The sequence below is a fragment of the Acinonyx jubatus genome, chromosome F2 (genome assembly GCF_027475565.1).
Source record: "Acinonyx jubatus isolate Ajub_Pintada_27869175 chromosome F2, VMU_Ajub_asm_v1.0, whole genome shotgun sequence".
Lineage (NCBI taxonomy): Eukaryota > Metazoa > Chordata > Mammalia > Carnivora > Felidae > Acinonyx > Acinonyx jubatus.
This window is the reverse complement of record NC_069394.1, coordinates 36,470,266-36,484,774: the sequence shown is the minus strand read 5'-3', so window position 1 is coordinate 36,484,774 and position 14,509 is coordinate 36,470,266. Positions and strand designations below refer to the sequence as shown.

At 43.0% G+C, this 14,509-nt stretch overlaps 1 protein-coding gene across 3 annotated transcripts in view; it reads right to left on the bottom strand.

The window, feature by feature from the left end:
* The window catches only part of ANKRD46 (ankyrin repeat domain 46), a 47,463-nt gene extending 39,235 nt beyond the window's left edge, over window positions 1-8,228 (bottom strand). The window contains exons 1-2 of one of the 3 annotated variants that reach the window (XM_053208694.1): window positions 8,091-8,158; window positions 7,077-7,212 (exon numbers count right to left, since the gene is read on the bottom strand). The gene's annotated coding sequence lies outside the window, so the exon portion shown is untranslated. Of the gene's footprint in view, window positions 1-7,076; window positions 7,213-8,090 lie in introns of all 3 variants that reach the window. The other 2 variants (XM_027064127.2, XM_027064124.2) reach the window with 2 other exon arrangements.
* Between the last annotated feature and the right edge of the window lie 6,281 nt (window positions 8,229-14,509).

Here is a 14,509-nt window from a genome sequence, read left to right as displayed (position 1 = left end):
GTGGGGTGTAATAATACCAAACTCTCTTCAAGAATGAGATGAACTGAATTATGGTCTAAGAAAACCCACATCTAAATGGAACAAATAGCACAAGGGATCGGATGCTGACAGAGCACTAGGTAAATTCTAGGAACTGATCATGGAGATAACCAGCAGAACAAGCTAAAAAGATACTCTGAATAAACAAGTGAGATAAAAATACGCTCACTGTGGGAAAACTCTTTATAGGGAATACCAGTTTTTGTTTTTAAGAAAATAATCAATGTAACAGTTAACAGGCAAAACACAGCCAAAAGATGGGGAACGGCAGAGAGACTTAAAGAAGCAGTGTCAGTTGGCAACTGGAAAAAAAATGACTGATGTTAGGACTGAAAGTGCCACCAAAGTTACAAATGCCTAAATTCTTCCAACAATGTTACACTCAGGATATTTATTATTATTATTATTATTATTATTATTATTATTATTTTGAGTGAGAGAGGTGCAAGTGAGGGCAGAGAGAGACAGAGAATCCCAAGAGGGGCACAGAGAGAGAGAGAAAGATAAAGGGAGTGAGGGAGGGAGAGAAAGGAGGGAGGGAAAGGGAGAGGGGGAGAGACAGAGAGAGGGGGAGAGGGGGAGAGAGGGAAAGAGAGAGGGGGAGAGAGGGAGAGGGAGAGAGAGAGAGAGAAGCAGGGCTCACCCAAAACCGGGCTCATATTTTTTACCTGAAGTGGGGCTCGAACTCACAAACCATGAGATCATGACCTAAGCCAAAGTCAGATGCTTATCACCTGAGCCACCTAGGCACCCCTCAGGACATTACTTTAAAATTAAACTTTGGTTAAAGGGGGAAAAAAAGACATCGTAATTAATAAGATAAAATATATAGGATATTTGGCTAGCTTTAATATATTGAGTTTAATTTTTTTTTAATGTTTATTTATTTTTGAGAGAGACAGAGAGAGCATGAGTGAGGGAGGGGTAGAGAGACACAGGGAGTCACAGACTCCAAAGCAGGCTCCAGGCTCCAAGCTGTGAGCACAGAGCCTGATGTGGGGCCCGAACTCATGAATCGTGAGATTGTGACCTGAGCCGAAGTCGGATGCTCACCCGGCTGAGCCACCCAGGCGCCCCTGATATACTGAATTTAAAAAGTAAAATATAGATATACTGAATTTAAAAAGTAAAATATAGAAGAGTATCTAGTCTCATAAAGACCCAACGTGGAAAAATTAGCTAAATAAACTACGAATTTGTGTTCTTGCATTTCTTTCTGACTCACTTGCTACCATCCCTAAATAGCATTGTGCACGTATCTTTTAATTGACCGTATTCAGAAATTTATGAAATGTACTACCTATCAGTACTTAGCAACATTTTCCAAGATATGTCTCCTCAGGGAAGGGAAACAAAAGCAAAAATCAACTATTGGGATTGCACCATAGTAAAAAGCTTTTGCACAAGAAACCATCAACAAAACAAAAGGCAATCTACTGAATGGGAGAAGATATTTGCAAATGATATTACCTAATAAGGGGCTAATATCTAATATATATATATATAGAACTTATAGAACTCAACACCAAAAAAGACAAATAATCCAACTTAAAAATGGGCAAAGAACCTGAATAGACATTTTTCCAAAGACATACAGATGGCCAGAGACAAATAATATAAAGCTGCTCAACATCACTAATCATCAGGGAAATGTAAATCAAAACGAGGTATCACCTCACACCAGTCAGAATGGCTAGGAACAGAAAGACAAGAAATAACAAATGTTGCCAAGGACATAGAGAAAAGGGACCCGTCCTGCACTGTTGGTGGGAATGCAAATTCCTGTAGCCACTATAGAAAACAGTGTGGAGATTCCTCCAAAAATTAAAAATAAAAATACCATATGATCTAGTAACTCCAATGCTGGCTATTTACCCAAAGAAAATAAAAACACTAAGTTGAAAAGATATATGCACCCCTATGTTTATTGAAGCATTATTTACAATAGCCAAGATACGGAAGCAACTCACGTGTCCATCTATAGATGAATGGATAAAGAAGATATGGGTTGTGTGTGTGTGTGTTTACATACACATACAATGGAATATTACTCAGCTATATAAAAAAGAATGAGATCTTGCCATTTGTAACAACATGGAAAGACCAACAGGGTATTATGCTAAGTGAAATAAATCAGACGGACAAAAACCATATGATCACTTATACGTGGAATTTAAAACAAACAAACAGAAACAGACTCATAAATAGAGAGAACTGGTGGTTGCCAGAGGTGAGGGGAGTGGGGGAAATGGGCAAGAGGTGAAGGGGATTAAGAGGCACAAACTTCCAGGAAAAAAACAAGTGCCACTTATTGGCTAGCTTGTTGAATACATACAAGTATCAGTATTTCTTTGGTATATATGTGTTTATGGTTAAAGGACAGAGAGCTGGAAAACAACAAACTGTCCCTTTTTTAATCAAATGGGTATATGTCTGTTTGTCGAACATGGTTTGGTCTTAGAATTGTTTTGTTTCTCTCATAATTACTGGCAATAACAATAATAATAAATAAGTATTTAAGGTTTTTAAACTCTTCCTTGGAGGAAGTGCTAACAATCCTAGTGAACAAAGACAAGCTTCAGAAAACCTAAACAGCACTGGGGCACCTGGACGGCTCAGTCAGTTAAGTGTTGGACTCTTGATTTTGGCCCAGGTCATGACCTCATGGGGCATGAGATCAAGGCCCACCTTGGGCTCTGCACTGACAGCATGGAGCCTGCTGGGGATTCTCTCTCCATTATTCATAATAACCAAAATGTGTAAATAACCCAAGTATTAGTTGACAAATAACACACACACACACACACACACACACACACACACACACACAATGGAATACTATTCAGACATAAAAAAAATATGGAAAATCTATCATTTACAATACCATGATTAAACACAGAGGACATTATACTAAGTGAAATAAGCCAGACACAGACAAATACTGTATGATCCTATTTATATGTGGAATTAAATTTTTCAATTATTTATTTTTGAGAGAGAGACAGACAGAGTGCAAGCAGGGGAGAGGCAGAGACAGAGACAGAATTCAAAGCAGGCTCCAGGCTCTGTGCTGTCAGCACAGAGCCTGTTGTGGGGCTCGAACCCATGAACCATGAGATCATGACCTGAGCCAAAGTTGGATGCTTAACTGACTGAGCCACCCAGATGCCCCATATGTGGAATTTTAAAAAGCCTAACTCAAAGAACCAGAAAATAGAATGGTGGTTGTCCGGGACTGAAGGGTAGAGGAAAAGAATCGGTTAAAGCGTACAAACTTTCAGTTTCAAGATGACTAAATTCCGAGGTTCTTTTTATTTATTTATTTTACTTATTTTTAAGACTTTATTTGAGAAGACAGAGAATCCCAAGAATGTTCCGTTGCTGTCAGCAAAGAACCCGACATGGGGCCCGATCCCATGAATTGAGACACCATGCCCTGAAGCTGAAGTTGGATGCTTAACCAACTGAGCCACCCAGGCACCCTAAGTTCTGAGGTTCTAATGCATAGTATGCTGATTATAGTTGGTAATACTGTATTGTGTACTTGAAATTTGCTGAGTAGATATTAAGTGCCTTAATACACACACGTAACTGTGTGAGGTGATAGATGTATTAATTAACTTGATTGTGGTAATCACTTCACATAAGTATATAAGAATACCAAGGGGTGCCTGGATGGCTCAGTTGGTTAAATGTCCGACTTCAGCTCAGGTCATGATCTCAAGGCTCCCGAGTTTGAGCCCCACATCAGGCTCTGTGATGACAACTCAGACCCTGGAGCCTGCTTTGGATTCTGTGTCTCCCTCTCTCTCTGCCTCTCCCTCACTTGCTTGCACTCTCTCTCTCTCTCTCTCTCTCAAAAATAAATATTAAAAAATTTTAAAAAACACAGATAAAGAATACTAAATCATCACATTGTACCCCTTAAAGAATCATGCTGTGCTACCTAAATATATACAATTTTATTTGTCACCAATACCTCAATAAAGCTGGAAGAAAAAGGAACAAGCATCTTTTTAATCTGTAAATTAGAAGCTCCTTTGTCAATGATTTTAGTTTTCATACATAAAGTTTAAGTTGATCATTCTAATATTTATGTATTGTTTTAAAAAAAAGGATTTTATTACAAAGATATAACCAAAAAGTTAAGTTTTAATAGCAACAATTATATTAAATAGGTAAATCTTTTACACACAACACAAAAGAGTTCTTTATGGAATGCCTACACACGATCTAATTCTCTATTTTCCTTGTAAGACATCTAGGAAAAGTCTTTAGTAGAATGGTACTAAGCAAATTTGGTATGACAATTTCAATAGCATAGTGACAATCTCCAAAGTTCTTTCATTTTTAAAGGGTGAATAACAAAAGAAAAGTCAACGTGGAGTTAATGAAAAATTCTGCACCAAAAGAGGTTCATCAGCTCCACATGAAGAAAGGCATACCACTGAAAATTATTAACAGTAGTAGGAGTATTTCTTTCCACCAGTCATTGATAAAATAATCCAAGTCTAGTTGCTAAGTAAGAGAAGCTGGAAATAAAATTATTTACTATGGAGATGACTACAGTGCTTTCAAATTATATATGGAAAATGTACAGCTAACCTCCTCTACAGAGTTGTCTATACTTGTAGACTCCAATCCCTCTCCTATTTTCTCTGTAAACCGGGTTTTAGACTAGGTTTTCTCCCTCACTGTTCTGCTGAAAGTGCTTCTGCACGATCACCAATGACCTTCGCGTTGCTAAATCCACTGGCCATTTCACCATCCTCATCTACATGACTTCTCCAACGAGCAGGACACAGATGATCACTTTCTCCTTCCTGAAACACTCTCTTCACTTGGCTTCTAACACTCCACACTCCTATCTCCAAAGGCTTCTCCTCCTCAGGAAGATCTTAATCTCACCAATCATCTTTCCACAAAGCCCAGAGCTCAATCCTCTTTTCTTTAGACCAGATCTCATACAATCTCATGGTTCTAAACACTATTTGCTAATGACTCCCAAATTTCTATTTCTTGTCAGGATCTTTCCCTTGAACTCCAGCCTCCTATAGCCTCATTTGAACAGGCATCTTAAATCTGACACATCTAAAACGAAACTCTTGATTGCCATCCCACTCACCTCCCCTTATCTCTCCACCCTCAAATCTTCCCCATCTCAGTAAACAGCAACTCCATCCTTCCAACAGCAGGCCAAAGGCCTTCGAGTCATGCTTCCTTCTTTTGGTCCCGCACTCCACATCCAGTCCATCCGTAAATTCTGGCAGATACCACCTGGTCTGAGCGCCCATCACCTTTTCACTTGGATTTCTGAACCAACCTCCTAACCAGTCTTCCTGCTCCATCCTTGCCCCAACAATTGATTCTGAACACAGCAGCCAGAGCGATCCGTTAAAAACATTGGGTCAGAGAGGCACCTGGGTGGCTCAGTTGGTTGAGCATCTGACTTTGGCTCAGGGCATGATCTCAGGGCTCGTGGGTTCGAGCCCCACATCAGGCTCGGTGCTGACCGCTCAGAGCCTGGAGCCTGCTTCGGATTCTGTCTCTGTCTCTCTCTCTCTGCCTCTCCCCTGCTCGTGCTCTATCTTGCTCTCTAATATAAATAAATGTTAAATTAAAACAAAAAACAACAAAACAATGTTGAGTCAGATCCCCCAACTCCTCTGGTCAAAACCTTCCACCCACTCCCCTCCTCACTCAGAGAAAAAGCCAAGGTCTTTACCAAGGCCAGTTTAGCTCTCAGATCCCACCCCACCCTCCCTCACTCTGCTCAAACCTGCTGGCCTCCTTTTGCTGGTCCTCCAATAAGACTGACAGTTTCTGGGCTTCAGCACCTGCCTGGTATACTCTTCCCTAGATAGCTCCAAAGCTGTCCCTCACTCCCTCAGGTTTTGTTCAAAAATCTTCTCCATGACGCCGTTCCTTATTTTAAAACTACATCTGTTTCTTCTCTGGTTCTTCCTATCCCCCTTCCCTGCTTTATTTTTCTTCTTAGCAACTGTTACCATCTGACTGGATATATTTTAATTCTTAAAAATTATTTTGTTTAGGGGCACCTGGGTGGCTCAGTCAGTTAAGCGTCCGACTTCAGCTCAGGTCATGATCTCGCGGTTTGTGAGTTCGAGCCCCGTGTCGGGCTCTGTGCGGACAGCTCTGGGTCCGATTCTGGGTCTCCCTGTCTCTCTGCTCCGATTCTGGGTCTCCCTGTCTCTCTGCTCCGATTCTGGGTCTCCCTGTCTCTCTGCTCCTCCCCACTCACACTCTGTCTCTCTCTCAAAAATAAATAAACATTAAAAAAAAATTTTTTTTAATTATTTTGTTCATTGTACCCACCCGCACATTCCTCCAGTGGAAAGTTAGCTCCATGAGGACAAAGATTTTCCTTTGTTCACTCTTCCATCCCCAGTGTGTAGAACAGTGCCTGGCCATGGAAGGCACTCAATATACAGTTGCTACAAGAATGCTGAATACACAAACTCTTGGATCCTGATAAGGCGAAGGAATTTGGGAGACGATAATATCCAACCTCTTTCCACATGGGAAATAGAACATCCCTTCTGACGTTCATAGGAACTGTGCAAAGTCTTAATCCTTTAGAGTAACTCAATGTGTTCTAAACATGGCAAAAATCTCTTCATTCTCTTTACTTCAGTCTCTCTCCAATGCCTTTCCTACATCCAGTAAGAGATGAACTTACTGTCATCGAAAAATCTCTCATTTCCCTTCAGCACTACTGTCATAATATTGCAAAGGCAAAAAGAACGCATTCAAAATGGTATCGAAATACAAATAACGAAGAGAAGTAATTAAGTGCATAAACAACCAAATAAACCCAACTCTATTCCAAATCAAACTGCACTGGGAACGATGAGCTTATTATCCACTGTAACCTTTAATGAGCAAACAGTTTTCTCATGAAACTCCTTTAAAACTAAAAAGAAGCTGGTATGGGGCCCTTGCTCATAGCCATGAAAATTAAGCCTGAGAGAAACCAGTTCAGGCCACAAATCAAATCAAACATGTCTAGAACACGCCTGGACAGGTGACAGGTACAGAAGCAGAACACTGGAGTAAGGCAGATGAGGCTCAAATCCCAGCTCACTCTTGTCTAGCTGTCTGACCGGCGACAAGTTAACTCAGACTCTCCGTGCTGGGTTCCTTGTCTGTAAACTGGAAATGGAACTTCACAGGGTTGCTGCAAGAGGTATTAGGTATTTCGAACACTCAGCACAACGTCTGACACATAGTAAGCTCGGAAGACAGTTATTACTAGAATTCCTATACCACTGATACTATAGCTAGGAGCTCCTTGGTACCATTGTTATTCTTTAGTGAGAAGTGTTACTATTCAATGGTGTTCTTTTTTTTTTTTTTAACCTAGTGATGTTCAGTAGCCAGTTTTAAAGAATAAATGTATCTTTTCCTCGAGGCAGAGCACTGTATTGGATAACCTGGCGGGTAAAGCACCTGCTTCCTAGCATTGCACATTAAAAGGCAAATGCTGTCTTTAAACACGGGGCCATGTGCCATTCTGGACCGCTCCCTCACACCGCAACAGCTGTTTACGCCTCGACTGCAGGGTCCTTACGACCAGCCACGTCGCGCGGTGCGCAAGTCGCGACAGCACGCGCTGGGTCCCGGCGCAAAGGCGAAGAGCCGGCGGAGGGCTGCGGCTCAGACAGCCCGATTCATCGCGAGCGGGCCCCGCCCCAGGCCCGCCCGCCGCGGGCCGCACACCCGGGCTGCCTCCTCCTGCGGACTGTCACGGCCTTTACCCGCAAGAGCAAACAAGAACCCTCGCCTCGCAGGCCTTTCCCAGCCCCCACGGGCGGCACGGCCCAGAAGGAAGCCAACACGGACCCGCGACGCCCCGGTCTGGCTCCCTCCGGTCGCCGAATAGGGGCGGGGGCCCCGGGCCGCCTCCCCCACTCACTCCCCCAAAGCCCGTCTCCCAGGCCCCCGGCCGGGGCTCTCCGGTACGTCGGGGCCGGCAGGGGAGGTGTCAGCGGTTCCGTCCTGGGGCCGCCTACGGGCCCCGGTCCAAGTACCTTCGAACAGGCCGAGCACAGGCGGCGGCGGCGGCAGCTCCAGGCTGAGGGAAGGAGAGGGGCGGGCCACCGAGACAGACGGAGCCCCGGTTGTGCCAGAGCGGCCTCACGCCGCGTCGGTCGGCGCGCCCTCTGGAGGCGGGAGGCCCCCTCAGCGGCTCTGCCTGCCCTGAGCTAGAAACTCGGAAAGAACCCTCTCTCCATTAACTGCGCCTGGAGAGGAGAATGACAACCTCAGAAGAGGCTTTTCAGACCCGAGTCCAGGAGCATTTCGCACTTTTCACGTCTTTTTCTAAATATACATCCCACCTCCAGCTAAATGAAGGCTTCAAAGCAAGGACAGTTTTATTAAAAGCTGTAGGCATCAACTAATACTCACTGGCTTCTGGGTAAGTCTAATGTAATAACCCAAATGGACATAGTCGTGACTGCTCTAATTCTAAAATATGATGCGAAGTTGTTGTTTGTTTGTTTGTTTTTTTCTCAAAAACGGTTTGAGTATTTACATCCCACTTTTCTAAGATTCCTGGACTAAATGCAACTTGTATACAGCCAAAACTCATTGAAAATGTGGTGGGTGGTGCGATGGTTAGAAATTCATTTACTGGGAACTTAAAAAAAAATACATACACACACACACACACACACACACTCACACACTCAGCTGGTTAAACGACTGACTCTAGATCTCAGCTCAGGTCTTGATCAGGATGGTGAGTTCAAGCCCAGGGTGGGTCCCGTATCTGGGACTTGGAGCCTACTTAAAAAACAAACAGAATAAAAATTTAAAAAAGAATTATGATTTCAAGGCATTTCACATTTTCTTGTGCATTAACTACCAATGCATTAACTACTCTTTGAATTGATGACATTTATTAACCACTTCGTCATGGATGTCTTCCTTGTGGTTTGGGTTGAGTTTAAAATATCTTCATCGATGCCTGTAAATTGTGCCAAATCAGGAAAGAATTTAAATCTTTTCCCAGTGTGTTCACAGAATGCACTTCTCTTTATTAATTGGTTTACCAAACAATCGGAAAGCCCATTTATTACTTCTTTTCAAACATATTCCCTCCCCTTTATGAATTACTGCCTTTGTTTGACCTGAAAAAATGCAGGGACTGTGCAGACAGCCTTTTTTCTCTGATGAGATTAAGGGAATGAAATGTGTGCTACACATATTCTGTGAATCTTCCCTGTCACTACACCAGGGGACATCAGCAGATTGGTCATTAGGAGTGCTCAGAGAATCCATTCCTGCACTTCCAATAAGTTAATGCTGCACATGACCATGAACCCATGAACATGTCCTATAAATGCAAACCAAAGTATCCCCAGCTGCATTTCTGTTTAGCAAGAGCCCAAAAATGTCTGTATTCACTCCAATGTTACTCACCCAGAGAAGAGAGCCTTGGGAAGTCTGAGTGGAAAAAGACAGCAGTCTTTATTGTAGTTAAAATGTTTTAATTTTGCAAGCTTTACAGAAATGTTTGACCATGTGTACATACTTCCAGAGTTCCTACCAGGGTCTTGGAAGGGACCTGTATAAGGGAGAGGGGAGGCTGTATTCCATATTGTCACTGTAACAAATCATCACAAACTCAATGACCTAAAACAACACTAATTCCTCATGTTACAGTTCAGGAGGCCAGAAATCCAAAATCAGTTTTATTGGGCTACAATCAAAGTGTAGGCAGGGCTGCATTCCTTCTGGAGGCTCTAGGGAGAATCTGTTTCCTTATCCTCTCCAGCTTCTAGAGGCTGCCCACATTCTGTGGCTCGTGGCCCCTACCTCCATCGTCAAAACTAGCAATGTAGCATTGTTTCTCCTTCTGTCCTCTGCTTCCATTCTTGCGTCTTCTCTAACTTTGACCCTCTTGCCTTATTATAAGGGCCCTTGGCTTACATTGGGCCCACCTTGATAATCCAGAATCTCTCCATCTCAAGGTCTTTAACTTAATCGCATCTGCAAACTCCTTTGTACCACACTAGGTAACAACATCACAGGTTCTGGGGATTAGGACATGGCCATCTTTGAGGGGATGTTATTCATCGCACTACAAGGGCTCTGAAGCTCAAACTCTATTCCCTTCAGGTGAATCTGCCTCTTCTTCCTCATTACCAAAATCTGTTTGGTCCTGAGTTCTGATTGTGAGACTTCGTTGGGGAGAAATACCTGTAATTACAACTGGGATAAGCGTTACGGGGGCAGAGAGAAGAAATGTTGTAAAAAAGACAAATAGCATGGGACCTAATTTAGGTGGAAGGGCAGCGATACCTCTGAAGAAGTAATGTTTCATCTGAGACACAAAGAATGAGGAGGAGTTAATTATGCAATGAACAAAGGGAGTGTTCCAGACAAGGGAGTAGTACGTGTGGCCCAGCAGTGGTGATGTCAGAAGGTCAGCATGGGGGTGCCTGGCTGGTTCAGTCAGCAGAGCATGCAACTCTTGATCTCAGGGTTGTGAGTTCAAGCCCCACGTTGGACATGGAACCTACTTTAAAAAAAAAAAAAAAAGTTCGGTGTGGCCAAATTGTATACCTACCATTGAATCCTTAGCACTAACACAGTGGCACATAGTAGGTGCTCAATAACATTAGCTTAGTAGTTCCCAGCCCTGGCAGCACATTACGGTCATTGCAGGAGCTTAAAAACACCTACACCCAGGTCCTAGCTGAGACCAAATAAGAAGCGTTTTGAAGCATAGACCTGGCATCTGTATTTTTAAAAGCTGCTCAGGGAATTCTACTGTGCAGCCAGTGTGCAGACTTGAGAACCACTCTGTCACGTACAACTGAGTGAATGAATGAATGAATGAATGAATGACACAGAACATTTGCTTGGCATAGGATTTTCTTTTAGGTGGTTTGCTTCTGGTTAGGGCAAAAAGGAGTTTGGGCTATATTGGTGGTATATTAGGATCCAGTCTTAGAAAATGCAGGAAGGGCTTTCAAAAACATAATTGAACACCTATCAGAAGAGACTCAAAGTGATCTAGCAACCATCCCCATGTAACCAATTGTCTCCATAGAAAAGAGATGTGTTGGAATGGGAAGGTGTTTCAAAAACACACCCTACCTACAAAGGAAGAGGAACTTCTACTTGTTGAACTTTAATGTTCCAGGTTGGTTTTTTGTAGTACTAATGAATGGCCATCAGAGGGAGACGTGCTCCTGTAAGTGTTGCTTCTCCGGGTTGCCCATCTCTGACACCAGGCTAGGGAGAGAATCTGGTATTTTTAACAACACTGCGGATTCTCAAGGATTAACCATTGAATGACTAAGTCACACACAGGGTATGAGGCATGTAGCATATATTTGTCTACACCAGAGTAAGATTCATTTCGGTTTCCCAACAGTTTAAACATTGAAACCACCAGAAAAAAACAAAAAAAAAAAACAAAAAATGAAGCGTACACGTATGCCAGGCATTGTGTTTGCACCACTGAGGAAAAAATTTGAAGCCTAGTAGAATAATCTGTTCCTCCAGCAACCAGCACAACTAGAAATTAAGTGTGTAAGCAAAACTTTCTGAAAGGAATCTCTCTCCCTTTATTCATTTGCAAAGGAAACATCTTAGATCTTGAATTTCTGGAGTTACTAAGAGTTGCACCCCTGGAAAGAAGAAAAGAACTTGGCTTCTTGCTACAACAGCGATTTGCTGTTTTTCTTTGCACTTATCCACACATGCCGGAACCACACGGATTTTCACACATATATTAGACGAAATAATGTATGTGATGGGAACGTATATAGTGCTTAGTCCTGATTAAGCTTCCCTTCCAAAAGTTAAGGAGCTGATCATTAGTAAGGGAATACCTTTTGCAAGGGTTTAAGCAAGTGAATTGCTTTGCAAAGCCTTTAAAAATGATGTGGAGCACCTGGGTGACTCAGTTGAGCATCCAACTCTTGATTTGGGCTTAGGTCCCGATCCCAGTGTTGTCGGATTGAGCCCTGCATCAGGCTCCACACCAGGCGTGAAGTCGGCTTGAGATTCTCTCTCTCCCTCCCTCCCTGTGGGAGGAGTCCAGGAAGTGAAGGTGTAGAAGGGGGTATTGAAGCATCAGATAAAATGTCACAAACTTGTCTGCCTGAGGATTCTGGATGCCAAGCATGGCTTGGGTCTCTCTGAGGTGGGCTCCCCAGGGGAAAGCTCATGGAGAGGTCTATGCAGGTTGATGCCTAAATAACTACTGCTTCTGTGAGTCCCCTACCAAGCATCTGGTGGTGGGCCCAGGGCTAGGCAGGGCCAGTAGGCGAGAAGAGGAGCTAGATGCGGAGTGGAGGGGGGCAAGGACGAATTAGAAACTGTGGGTAACTTCCCATCTGCATGTCATTGTACCTGATGGTGAAGAGACCCTCAGAAGGTAATGGCTGCTCCCTTGCTTTGTCTCCCAGTCCTCATAAAAAGCCCCCTTTGGGTTAATTCTAAACTGTAACCATACAGGAGAGGGAACTCTGGGAAACATAGTTCCAGTTTAACCAAGTTGATAAAAAAAAAAATCAGTACACACATAGGCTCTTATAACTAATTTTGCAGATAAGAAAACTAAGGGCTGTTGAGTTAGATAATTTGGCTACGCTCACATTGCCAACTAAAAGCAGAAGCAAGCTCAGAATTCAAGTCAGGAGTCGTCTTCCACTCCACTGTCAAGCCTCTCTTCCTTTGTGGTACTTAAATGCTCTTAAGTATTTCAAGAAAATCTTAGAAAAATTTCAAGCATCACTTCTGAGTTCCCTTCGTAGGTCAAGAGTCTGTGAGTAAGTAGCCTGCACGTCATCACTACACATAAATCAGACTGTCTCGATTCCATTAATCTCTAGGCACCTGGGTTACAAGGGCCTTATGGTGAGGAGTCAGGCCTGTGACCGCCAGATCTCAGTCATTGAGTAATGAGTTATGAGCTCTTAGGCATGGGAAAGTCGTATCTTACTTGGGATGTAGGGATTATGTGCAAACCTAAGAAATGATCTCCCAGAGAGCACCGCTGGGTGTCATTGGAAAAGTCAATAAAAACTCTGCAGAGTGCACAAGAAATGACGGCGTCCAACCACATCTATGATCACTTATTTTACACTTCAAAACAAGCACTAGAAACTCAGAAGTCAACAGGTTTATGCATTTTTTCAGAAGCGGGCAAAGAAAGGCAATGGAAGATATCGAAAAGCTCACAACCCAGGCTAGCCTGGCTTTTTCTCCTTCCTTTTCTGGTCCCAAATTTCCTTCCTAACCTTTTAATATTCCCACTCCTGAGAGACATGCTGGTTCAGGGTTTGTTAAGTGTGGGCAAAGGAGAAGCTGAGGAAGGGTTCCTGCTGGTCCAGATAATGAGCCGCCGGTTCCAGCAATCCGTGCTGTTAGAGGGTTCGCTTTAGCCCCAGCACGGTGCTTAGCTCACTCCAGGGGCTCACGCTGAACCCGCATTTTAGGCTTGGAGGGAATCTTAACTCTCATATTAGTCTCAAAACAAACTCTGGGCGAGCATTCAAACAGAAGCAAAGCTCATCTCCTTCTCAGTCCTGAAACATACTCCAGGGAATGAGCATTCTCAGAACTTGCCGCGGTTCAGCTCTCAAAAAACACTGATCCTGTGGTTTCATTTCCACCTTTACAAAACTCTGGCGCCCAAGTCAGGATAAAGCCTGAGGCTCTTCTCCTCTGACAACCATTTTCTGCCAATACAACTGGACTAATACATCTTTTTAACTTAAACTCCTAACCAACAAGAAAGGAAACTTGTGACATTTTTATAGGGGAAAGAAAAGGGTAGATAAGTAATACGAATTACTCTTATCCTATATATTTGTTTTAAGGCAAACAGAATGGGAAAGACTTACAAATGATTTTTACTTCTTATAAACCTGAAGAATGTATTTTTTTTAATGTTTGTTTTTGAGAAGAGAGAGCAAGCCGGGGAGGGGAAGAGAGTGAGGAGGACAGGGGATCTGAAAAGGGCCCTCTGAGCACAGCAGAGAGCCCGATGCAAGGCTCGAACCCATAGACCACCAGATCATGACCTGAGCCAAAGTCAGATGCTCAACCAATTGAGCCACCCATGTGCCCTGAAAAATGCATTTTATGTGTCTATCTTCCAAGCTCACGAGGCACATTAAAAAATAAATGCAGTTGCCTTTTGTGTTTTTGTTTTATCATCCAGCAGGATTAAAAAGAAAATCCCAGGTAAGAGCGCTTGCACTGGAGCAGTAAGGCTTTAGGATTTTTTTCTGCAGTGAACTCACTAAGATCTCAGCCTCTCTTCCTTATCACCCCAAGATCGCATGTCACTTGTTTTAATCTTGACGAAGGAAAAGGGAAAAGAGGCTATGAAAAGAACAAAAGGGAAAAAGGACATCTTGACACACACAACCCATCGCTAGTTGCAAAAGAGAAAGTAATGCTGACATATATAATTGATATA